The 12163-nt window shown below is 34.3% G+C and overlaps 1 protein-coding gene across 1 annotated transcript in view; it reads right to left on the bottom strand.

Moving 5' to 3' along the window:
* Nucleotides 1-12163, bottom strand: part of DACH1 (dachshund family transcription factor 1) — a 434735-nt gene that overhangs the window by 421595 nt on the left and 977 nt on the right. The window lies entirely within an intron of this gene.

Here is a 12163-nt window from a genome sequence, read left to right as displayed (position 1 = left end):
GTATCTTAAATTTGGAAGAGATCTTTCTGTCTACTTTTCATTTCGGATGTGCCACCCTGCTTTACTCTAATGCATTGTTATTTAACCAGTCAATGAGAAGCCTGTGCCTTTGGTGTGAACTCATCTTGAGTGATCTTTTATTAATGTACATTAACCAATTTCAAGGACAATAGGATAAGGTTACTTTTAAAATGCTTCCTCAAGAAATGCATTTATATTCATCTAAAATAATCTTAGTTCACAGTAGGCTGTTTATGAAAAAATTAGATAAGCCAACTTGTCCCAAAGAGTACCACTGTTATAAGAAAAACATTGTAACATACTTAGTAGAGATATAAGAACCCAGGTGGCTAATCTGATTTTTTTAAATGAGATTTGGCTTTGTATGTTGGTTAGTACAAAAGATAGTAGTCATATTTGTGAGTTTCAATGCACTATTCTATTCTTTTCAATCAAATGAAAAAGTAGAAATTACTGCATGCAAATATTCAATATTCATTTAATTTGCATAAAGGTGCTTGAACAATTTTTTTACTCTAACAAGCTCATTTTTCATGCGTTTTGTCTTTCATCCTAATCTAGCATCTGTCATTCCTTTTTGAAGTTATTATCGGCCCAATTCCCTCTTGGACATGGTTGCTGGGTGACCGGTATCTTAGCACCCACTTTGACAGGAACAGATGTGAATCTGATCAAGAGATTTCCCAAGAGTACCTGAAATCACAAACAACTTTTGTGAAAAACAAACAGCATCCCTGTCATGGGCCCTTATTTAACCCACACCCCAAAAGAAAGAGTAAAGCTATTTTCTCCATTTTCATTTTATTTCCTGAACCTGAAATAAAATACTTTAAGAAAAATAAATTATATTTTCACACTGTTGAATTTGGGAGATGAGTTTAATATCAACAGCTCAAAAATCTAGTTTGTTTTCTTTTGGCTCAATGTTTACAGGTAAATCTCATAATAAAGTGTATCTATTTCATGCACAATTTCACTAGACTTGCTACAAAAAAAGAGGATTATTATGAGGATAATTTAGATGATAAAGATATTTAAGAAGATTAAATTTAGTTTAGTGTCTGAAGGCTTCCTTTGTTAAATATGATGTAAAATTCTGTGCAATGTTAAGGGTTATTCTACTTATAAATTTATCTAAAATATAAAAGTTCTATTTCTTCTTTCATGCATTCTACAGCAAGATGTTTTAAGGTGGTTTTTTCAGTTCATGTGGTATACCATCAATCATTATTAGAAATAGAGCTGCAAAGTGTCACCAGAAGACAAAAGAGGTCATAGAAACTTCATGTTATCACCATCACAAAAGTCAAAATAGGTTGCCTTTCCTGCACTAGTCTTTTTAAGAACAGCATTATGTGGTTGAGTCATGTGACCTAACTCTTTTCCTTCCTCATCACAGTCAGAGAAAATGAAGGGCAATAGCCATTTAGATCACCATGAAACTAGTTGAGGCAAACTTGCAAGTTAAGTGAAATACTTAAACAAATATTGGTGTTTTATAAATATGGCATCAAAGTGATTGTAGGACACATCCAAAGAATTTATTTAATGTTGAACTTCATTCAACTAATAAGTGTCAAAGCAAGGTAGAAAATGTCAATACTTTTTTTCTACTCCAGTAATTGATTTATTATAACCATCTTATTAGGAATTTTAATGTTTGTTATTTCTAGGGAAATAACCAATTATCCAAATGGTTTCATCCATGTTAAGTGAAAAATGAAGCGAAAAGTCTTTGAAATTCTTTCTAATTTTAAATAGGGAAAAGAACTTGCTAACCTCGATTCCAAAATTCAAGTTTGGAATTATTTAACCATCATAATTTTTTAAAATGTATTTTTATTGATTTCAGAGAGGAAGGGAGAGAGCGAAATAGAAACATCATTGATTGGTTGCCTCCTGTGCGCCCCCTACTGGGGATGAAGCCCACAAACTGGGCATTTGCCCTGACCGGGAATTGACCCATGACTTCCTGGTTCATAGGTCAATGCTCAACCATTGAGCCACACCGGCCAGGCTAACCCATCTTAATTTTAACAGCATATATTTGAGTTGGGGTGTATACGCATGAGTGTTGCTTTATCCTTTGTGAAGTGTTTTTGTATATGTAAGATTGAAAGCAAGTCATTGTATACGGAAAACTAGATTCTGTAATTTAATGGTGTTCTTTTAATACCTTCAGTTGTAAACAAAAAGATATTATGACCCTACCTATTTATATTTATTCACTCATGTATAAATATGATATGGCATTTTGACATTCCAGAAATTAACCACACTATTACATACATAAATCCCTCTTTATTGTGAAGATATGATTAACTTCAGTTTTCCAACTTAGGCCAGTCCACATAACTACAGTGAATCCAACTAAAATAAAAATGGCTTTTGTGTATCCAATTTATCAATGACCACCTTCATTTGTTACTATTAGCGGCAAAAAAGGAACATTCTAAAACCCTTTCAGGTGGTCTACCTAAAATAAAGTGAGAAATATAACCATTTAAAATGTTGAAAGAAAAGAAAAATTAAATATGTTCACATAAAAATCTTTATTCTGAAATGTTATCACAGGAACAATACCTCAAAAAAAGTTTCTTTCCACATTTGGGCTGATTTTTCAGGGGAGAGAGCTTAATTTTTAAAAGTACAAATTCAATGTTTTCATGTGCAATTATACAAATGTATGTTTAAACTTCTTTCCTCTAGGATGCAGATTTAAAAGGTGAGGTATTTTGTTTTTAAAAAGTGACATCTTAATAACACCTGAAAACCTGAAGAGCTACAAAATTTTTATGGCAATTTGGTTTAACCATAAAATGTCATTCATGAATAATATATATTTTTTTTAATTTCTGAAGAATATCTACTTGCAAAATTTGGTAGCCAAACAGGTGTTAACAGAAAGAAAAATCAAATTTGACCCAGAAGTTTCCAATATTAACGTTTGAATTGGGATCAGTTCATTCCTTCCCCAAGGGGTGACTTGTATAAATGTAATTCTATGGTTTCATAAAAGCAGGTCAAGTTTCTATCCCTGGGGGTCTTTTGGCAATTTGAAGCATGGAAACACTCTTCCCGGCTACAAGTTCAAATCTGCATGGACTGTCAATGGTGTGAAGAAAAAAATCAGTGAACAGCAGACATATACTCGTCTTTGATTATAATGCGCACTTGTCAGAGGGTTCTTAGAGAGTCAGAATAAAGGTGTCAGAGCTCACAAGCCATAATATGGTTTGAAACCATTGTTAGTCACTTGTATTTTTTTTCCTTTTAAAATATGTGCATAGAAGAGGAAGCAAAAAGTAATGTGAAATATGCTTGTTTTTACTAGATATATAAATGCAAAGATGAACTTCCTACCAAATATATTTCACATTAAATATATATAGTATTTTCTATTCTACATGCTTAAAATGAGCTTTGAAACTTTTCAGTAATTACTGTTTCATAAGCTTCCTTCTACTTTGAAAAAAAGAATGCACATATGCCTGTACTTTTACCAATGATGTAATGACTTGACAAATGCCATGAAATGATTGAGAAAGTAATTGATTTCAATTTAACTGGACCTCTACCAGGTGTTTTCAAAGACAATTACAGTCCACTACAAGAAGTGGTAATACACATCTCCTTATGTAGACCTGCAGATTAACCCATTGACCTCATTCCTAGCTCATCTCATTGATGGTGAAGCTTTTAGAAGAGCAATCATTTTTTTTTAGGTTATGAAATTGTTTTCCTATCATTTATCCACTGATTTTAAAAGATACGCTTGCTCTGAAGTGCAAGCAGCAATGAAATAAACCACTAACAGAAATGGAGCAATGACATCTAGCACATTAAATGTCATTCAGTAATGTACAGCTTCTAGTACCTGATAGTTTAATATGTATTTCACACAAATAAAATAATTTTCAGATATAAGTATTTTTCATAGAGAATTAAAAGTATATTTTAGTTATTGTAAAAATAAGGGTCTAGGAAAATGTTGAAATGTTTACGTCACTGTCCTATTAACCTTATAACATTGTATATTATAATTACATTTTATGATATTTAAGTATAAATTACTTCTTTTGCCATAAAATTAATTTTAAATATATTTTACATTGTCAATCAGTCAAATAGAACCTGATTTCTGTGTTATTGTATATTTCAATGAATTACAGAAAACAAATTTAAAGTCAATTTTATTGGTAAGTTATTTTCCCACAGCTAGCCCTAAGTCCTACAAACCTACGTGAGTGTGAGAATATGTGTGTGTGTCTGTGTGCGTGTGAGTGTGTGTGTATACATATGCATATATACATATATAGAGGCTTTTCAAACAAAGATATAATTATTGAAGCATACATACATAGAGTGGAAATGGACTAAAAACAATATAAACAAAAATAGCCACCAAAAAATGTCTAAAATACTGATATTTTACACTTGGTGCACACACAAGAACACCCATCCTAGTATAAAATGTGCGACAATTAAAAGTGCTGCAAGTTATTAAGTTAAACTCCAGAGGCACTATTAAACTAAAAACTGACTAAAGAAATAAGTACCTTTCCAAGAATTAAGCTAAAAAAAAAACTACATTTTAAATATAAATAGGAATTATTACTATTGAGTATATGAATATATTTCAGCAGAGCTGTGATAGGTTCGAATATTTGCTACACCTTCAGAGATTTGCTTGTTTCATAACTAAACAAAATGTCTCTGAGATGTAAGGCTATGAATAGGCAGCAATTCACTGTTGCTATTAATAAAATTCCATAATATAATCAGTTTACGATTTTAACAACTTAATTCACCTGTTTGATACGTGAATATAATAAACCATTTGTTAATTAACATATTCTAGGGCTTTTTTATTACCTTTACTTAAGAAATAACTAGTATTCCTTAAACAGAATAAGCAGGTATTTACTATAAGTGCTACTAAATGTTTCCATAAAATAATTCCTTTCCAGCTAGTACTCTTTCTTTTCCCTTGAAGAAAAGTCCTATTTTCCTGTTGTGACTGATAGGATAGTCTGATTATTTAGAAACATTTGATACCATACAAATTTAAAGATGTGACACTGTCACTTTTCAATATTTTGTTTACCTCTTCATTTATTTTAAGGAAAGGAAAACATTCCTCAATTCTTCAATGTTATTAATCCAAAGTATTTGATCTATTTTGTTGCCTACTTCAATAGTGCTTTGTGAAAATCATGCTTCAAAAACATATCCAATTTTGTGTCAAACATATACACTACCTTCAAAATCCACTGCAAGATTATTATATGCCTGCTTATAGTTAAATTAAATTTATATTCTTCAAATCACAGTAATTAATTTTGACTTCCCCCATTACATACTCAATGCATCCCAGATATTGTGCTAATCTTATTTAATAATATGTTTTATATGCTTCAGTTAAGCCCTTTTTGTTTTTTAATTATTACTCTCTAAAACTTTTTTTAAAAACAATGGGCTATTCAGTGTGTTTCTGTGCTGCATTGTTTTAGACACTTCAATAAACCTATAAGAACAAAATATAAGAGCATTTAAATAATGACATAGTGAGTTTTCCAGTTTAGTAAGTTATCTTTGACAACTTTCACTCAAGTCACGTACATTAAAATGTGCAAAAGAATCCCAGCTTGATCTCCTGGATCAAATCCAACCTAATTTGACTCAGAAAAGCAACAGTGCCACACCTTTAACAAATTCAATCCTTGGCCATTTCAATATCCAATTTAGAAAAATCTACGTAAGAATTTTTTAATGGATGAATTAGAATCCTGTTATCATATAATCCAAATCAGAATACACAAGAAATATAAAATGCACTTGGTTTAAGTTTCCTGAATATGGATTAAGTGGTGATACGGGTCATTTTCTATATGTGATTATATTATATGTTATATGACATTTATCTGCTATTTTATTCCACTAATTTTAGTTCTATCATTAATTTGGGGGGAAAATGAGCTTTCATTGGTTGCCTAATTGACTAATTTATACCAGATAGAAAAGTCCGTTCATAGTCATTTGCACATTTAAATATAAAGTGAATCATGAATAAGAAATAGTAGACACAGTCTTAAAAGTCTCAAAACCTCTCAAAGTAAACAGGTGCATCAACATGAAGTGACCCATAATTAATCTAACAATAACTGATTATTAGGCCAAATATAAACATTCTACCTTTAGTGTTCTTGTTTTACAAAGAAATGATTTGGTAAACTAACTACACTATTCTAATAAAAGTGTTTTTTTTTCTACTGTGACATATACTAAAAAACAAATACCAGCAATTAAAAGTTATTTTAAACTACAGCTATGTAGCGAAAACCTACTTTTGACTGGAATTTGAGCACAAGGTAGGCTCACAGAGCCTCTGATATTCCTGAGATGTATCTATGCAAATCAGAGCCTTAGATATTACACTTATCTAAGGTGGGCTTTTAATGCAAGGTTTTCTTTATTAAAAATAAATTATTGACCATTACAAATATAACGGAAAAGAGGCTCTTAATGAACTGAAAGCCTGAAATGTAAATATACTTGTATTGTCAGCTAAAATTTTTATGCTGCAGCATTTAGACAAGGACGTATATGTATGTATTAATGTGTGTGTTTGTGTGTGTGTGTGTGTGTGTGTGTAACTAACCAATCACAATACAGTAACTCAGTAGTTAAGAGAATGGCACATCTGGCACTTGCTAAGGTCATTCTATTCTTGTAACAGTTCACACATAAAATAATAAATTTTACCTTAATTACATAGTTAAATAACTAAAACTTAATATCAATTTTTTGAATTGCTTGTCATTCAAAGGTACATAACTTGATATAACTTGCTTGTGTGTAAACAATCTAAAAATGAAATCCTTGAGAGATAAAATTTAGGCAACATTTAACTTTTTTGGAGAACCAACTAACAAACTCCTTAAAATCAAAATGTTTAGTGAAATCTGTTAGACTTACCTGTACCTATTTAGAAGGCACACTTCAAATGAATTTCTTCAGGCAAAGATTCAAAGTGACAAGTTTACAACCTGTGAGAGTTTCATTTCTTACATTTCTTACTGTATTTTGTCATACCTGTGTTCTATGTTTCTAATACAATGCAACTTAAATTATTATTTCATTTGATTAACAAAGACAACTCTGAAACAACTTCGTAGAATAATTTGATAAGATAAAATAATACTACTTGATAGTTAAAACGCAAATTCTTACTAAAATAACAACTACTTAGTTCCACACTAAGCTAATTTACAAATGCTCCTTACATTTCGAAAACAAAACATCAAATGAAAAACAAGAAAGCATACTATGCTTTCCTATGCGGGTGAATCACACATGGTAAATCAGCAAAGAGAAGAGTGATGTATGCTCAAATCCAGGCAAGACTTTAATCAATATTGGATGTCACATCTCAGGAGGTTGGGGGAGGTAGTGAGGCAAAAAGAGTGGCTAATATTGGCCTCAATTGTTTATATGCAACTTCTGTGAAGTGTAGTACATTAAACAAAAAATAACAGCAGATTTGGACTTTAAAAACGAAGAGTTAAAACTGTGTATTAAATGCAAATACAAAAAAATATGTAGTGGAATTCTTTAAAAAAGCTTGTCATATAGTTTATTCTACAAAAATATTTGAAGCTTCACAAACTAAATTATCATAGGTGCAAATTACAGTGTGTCTCAGAGCATTAGCTAATAATCTGTGGAGTTCAAAAGTAAACCATCTTCTATGTTCACTTTTCATAATAATAACTATAATATTACTGGAGATGAACTCCAAGAAAAACAACAGTTTTGAAAGACATTATCAAAATAACTCAAGAATTTGTATTTTGTAATATAATTTGGCTGAACAATGTAAATCCTAAGTTACCATATTCTTAGATTTATATACTAGTTATTAAATTATAATGTACTAACATTTTTTATGTATACAGAAATAAGTGGTGGAACCAAACAAACTTTTATGGTTAGGCCTTAGTCTTCTAATTATGCTATATTCTTTTTGAAATGTTATAAAAAGAAACATTAGGCTTTATAGGAGCCATTAATCAACTGTAATACAAAAACTTCAAAAGCACAGTCTCTCTTCATTTGAAGTAATTTTTACATTTATCTGTGCCAACTAATATAATTATCTGGTAGAAGTAAATCTGTATTTGTGTTGAAACTTTCTATGTGAATGCATAAGTTTGTAAGTGCATGGCATTGAAAAGTATGCAACGGGGTAAATGTTAAATATAGACTGGTTCCATGTGCCATCTTTATTAAAACTACTGATTAAAAAGATAGAGCCAAGAATTAGAAAACATTTTATACTTCTTATATCAAAACTGCACCCATATATTACTACTTAACTAAAAAAGACTTGCAAAGTCTTTGGATTTGCAGTCTATGAATGGTATTAACTTTTAAGACAAAAGAATACTGTTTGTGAATATATGTTATATGCATATAAAATATCTGATAAAACTAAATGGGATCTAATCAACTTTAAAACTCTACAAATCTAGGGCTACATAGTACCAAAATCTCAATCTGCTTTGAAAGATCCTGAGACAAAATCATCTTCTGGCGATACCAAAAAAATAAAATAACTATTTTAGATAAAATAAAGAAGATTCACTTCTGAAAACCTGAAGTCACAGAAAAATTGCATCCTAACCCAAAACTATCAATAAGAGACTGACTGCTACAGAGACATGACCACGTACATAATTTGTTTTTTTGCTGTTGTTTAACGCTTACCAATTAATTAAGTGACCTCTGTTGCAACAGTCAAGTTCATGCAACTAGTGTTTAGTTTAAAAATAATAATTGAAGGAAGCTGATCAAGGTCAGACTTGGTCCTCTGACAACTTTTAAATAAATTTCCTTCTATTTTCTTTCATATTTTGAGACCCTTACTACTGGCTTTACTATCAAGCAGGTGATAGTCTCTGTTTCATCTCCTTGTGGTAATGACAGAAGGCTCCAACATTTATTCTAGTTTTCATAGACAGCGTACTGATGCAATAGCCCCAAGCAAATTGAACCCATCCTAAGGTTTGTTACTAACTTACTGAGCCACTTTGAATAAGTTTTTGAACCTTTCTTTTCTTTAACATAATTTTGGTTCCTCAGATTCCCTGGTATCTGAATGCTCTCAAGACACATAATTAGATAATGTTCTATAAAAAGCTGAAAGTGCTAAAATTTAATGTTTTTTAAACACTATGCATATACTGTTTTTATAGTTTGATTTTTTTGTACAATTTCTCTTATCCTCTGCATAAATTATTCCTCTAGTTTCTTAAGTAGCCAGAGAAAGAGACCAGAATGAAAGAAATCAATATATTTAAGTGAATGAAAAAAGATCTTAATAGCAAAGGCATAAACTGGACTTGAATGAAAAAAAAAGTAATTTTAGTTTTTTTAAATTCAAGATGCCAAATATTTTAGGTATTACTTTTAAAGTTAAGAAATCAGACAATAGCACTTGTAATTATCATGTAAAATAATAATGCATTACATTATAAACAGTATAAACAGTATATTTTGGTGAAAGAGAGTTCAATGATAAGCTTTCTTTTTCCTTAGTCATTGGCAAGGTTAGCAAAACCTAGGTAGATATCTGCAATTACACATCTTCGAAGGTTAACGGGTTTCAGCAACTACTGTAGTTGATAAAAGATCCAAATGCAATAGTAAGTCCACAAACTTACCAGGTATCATTTAAAAATAACCTGAAAGAGAGTTTTATAGTAACATATTGAATTGAAAGACCAGGTGATTGAGATATATTAGAATATTAATAATATATTTTTGAAGGGATAAACAGTTCTACTGGAGTTAACCTATCTTGGCTCTAAAAGTCCAGGGAGCAATTTTTAACTTCAGGGGAAAAAAAAACCCACTAAGAAATGTTGCCAATAACTTTAAGAATATTCCCCATTCATGTGGAGAGGACTTCAATTTCAAAGTCTAAGCAAAAATTTCAGAAACACACACACACAACGACAAGGGGATAACTGTAAGAGGTGTAACACTGCCTGCTTTACATTGATTATAACACTGCAGTCATTGAAGGAAGTTTTCTCTAGCAATTTTTTTTGTGTTATGTGAAATGGCCATTAATTATCTAGTACAGTGCATGCTGTAAGGAAGACACAAAGAGGGATTCCAGAGCACAGTGATTCGATTACTAAAGAGAAAAACAGTAGGCGCTTCACAATTTACTGGATAGAATAGACAATTTTATAACAATCATATCTTAACTGGCTTCAAATTTCAGCTAGCATTCTGTATAACAACTCCGGAACACTTTTCTGCCCTGATTCTAATAGTTGTCACAAAGGATTTTGGGCAAATGTGTTATCTTCCGTACGTCCAAGGACTCCAATTATCTCCGTAAATGACGTTTAGTGATCAAGATTCCCCCTCAATCTTTACTGCCACCTGTCCATACTCTTGGACACGCGCACGTCAGTAAACACGCGCGCGCGCTCTGAGCATTCGCCCCAAAATAGTTGAAATAAAGGTTCAAAAACACAGACACACATCAGTGTTTCCCCAGTGTATTTAATCTCAAAAAATACAGTGTATGCTACACACACACACACACACACACACGCAAATAATGGTAAATAAACTCCAAAAGTTTCTGGCTAGGTTAGGATGGGACGTTTGCTGAGTCAGAGTTGATCTTTTTTGTCTTATAGCCTTGGGGGCACTAACCAGGAGTCTTCTTTTTTCTACCAAGAAAGAGTTCGCTTTTCCACCTCGGTTTCGTGCTGGTCGCGTCCTACCCCTCTCTCCTTCCCACCTCAGTTTCCCTAGTCCTACGAGGGGCACACACCCTAAAAGAGTAAAGCTCCGTTCCTTCTCCCGGTCTTTAAACTTATTGGAAGGACGTGGAAGTCTCCGCGCAGGTTCTGCGCGGAGTTCTCATGCTCCCGCTTCTGGTCTCCAACTTTCCCTGCTCGCTTTCTCCTGACAACTGAACTTTCCGCTCCGCAGCGAACCGTGGGGACAAAGAGAACTGTGAAAGCCGGGGAAATGGCCATTTCTACCCCGAAACTGACAAGTTACCCCACTCCCGCCCCCTCTGGGTAGATCCTCCCCCGGGGACGTTCATTAGCATAAAACTGGTCTGGCCGGGCTCCGGGTCCTCGGGCCTCCAGGATTCGCGCGCTTGGCGGGGATGGGGAAGCCACCACTCAGGCTCCAGGACAGGACAGGGATCCAAAGAGCATCCCAGCGCAAAGCCCGCACCTGCTCATCCGTGAGCTACTAACCTTAAATTTAAGAGAGAGAAGAGAAGACAGAGAAGAAGAAAGAGAAGAATAGAAAGAAAGAAAGGAAGAAAGAAAGAAAGAAAGAAAGAAAGAAAGAAAGAAAGAAAGAAAGAAAGAAAGAAAGAAAGAAAGAAAGAAAGAAGAGAAAGAAAAGAAGAGAAAAGAAGAGAAAAGAAAAGAAAAGAAAAGAAAAGAAAAGAAAAGAAAAGAAAAGAAAAGAAAAGAAAGAAAAGGCAGTTTGTTGAGAAAGAGAGCGAGCGAGGGAGAGAGTGAGAGCTGTGGTCTTGCTTGCCCAGGTCTCCAGTTCAGCTTCCCAGGGTCACAGGCCCCCGATCGCCTCCCCTTACAGAAGAAAACCTGCCGGCCCCCTTGCATCTGCCCCGGGGTAAACGTATTATCTGCTTTGCACACGCACACGCTCACACGCGGACACTCGCACACATGCGCGCACACACAGACCCCTCCCCTCGGCAGGCTTCCCTTCAGGGTTTGGGGCTGAACTCGCCCGGGTCCCCCGGGATTGCCCGGGGCCCATGGCCTCTGCGGTCCTCCCCCTCCCGACCTCCGAGTGGCCCACTCCCGAGACGACCTTTCCGGCCCCTCACCCAAAGCGTGTCCTCCGGCTCCCCGAGCCCTGCCTGGCAGGGTCACGACCTCCCCCGCCCCCCGGACACCACTCGGTGCCGCAGACGAGCCCGGCCGGTGTCCCTGGGCTCCCGGTGCAGTCCGGGTCCGAGGGAGCGCGCACAAGGGCAGCGCGCTGAACCGGGACCCCGGATGCTGGGGCGCCCCGGGGAGGGACTGTGTCTCCTGGAAAGGCACCGTCCCCCTCCCTCCCCTCCCCT

The sequence above is a fragment of the Myotis davidii genome, unplaced genomic scaffold (assembly GCF_000327345.1).
Source record: "Myotis davidii unplaced genomic scaffold, ASM32734v1 scaffold10, whole genome shotgun sequence".
Lineage (NCBI taxonomy): Eukaryota > Metazoa > Chordata > Mammalia > Chiroptera > Vespertilionidae > Myotis > Myotis davidii.
The sequence above is the reverse complement of the archived record's forward strand: the minus strand, read 5'-3'. Positions and strand labels throughout refer to the sequence as shown.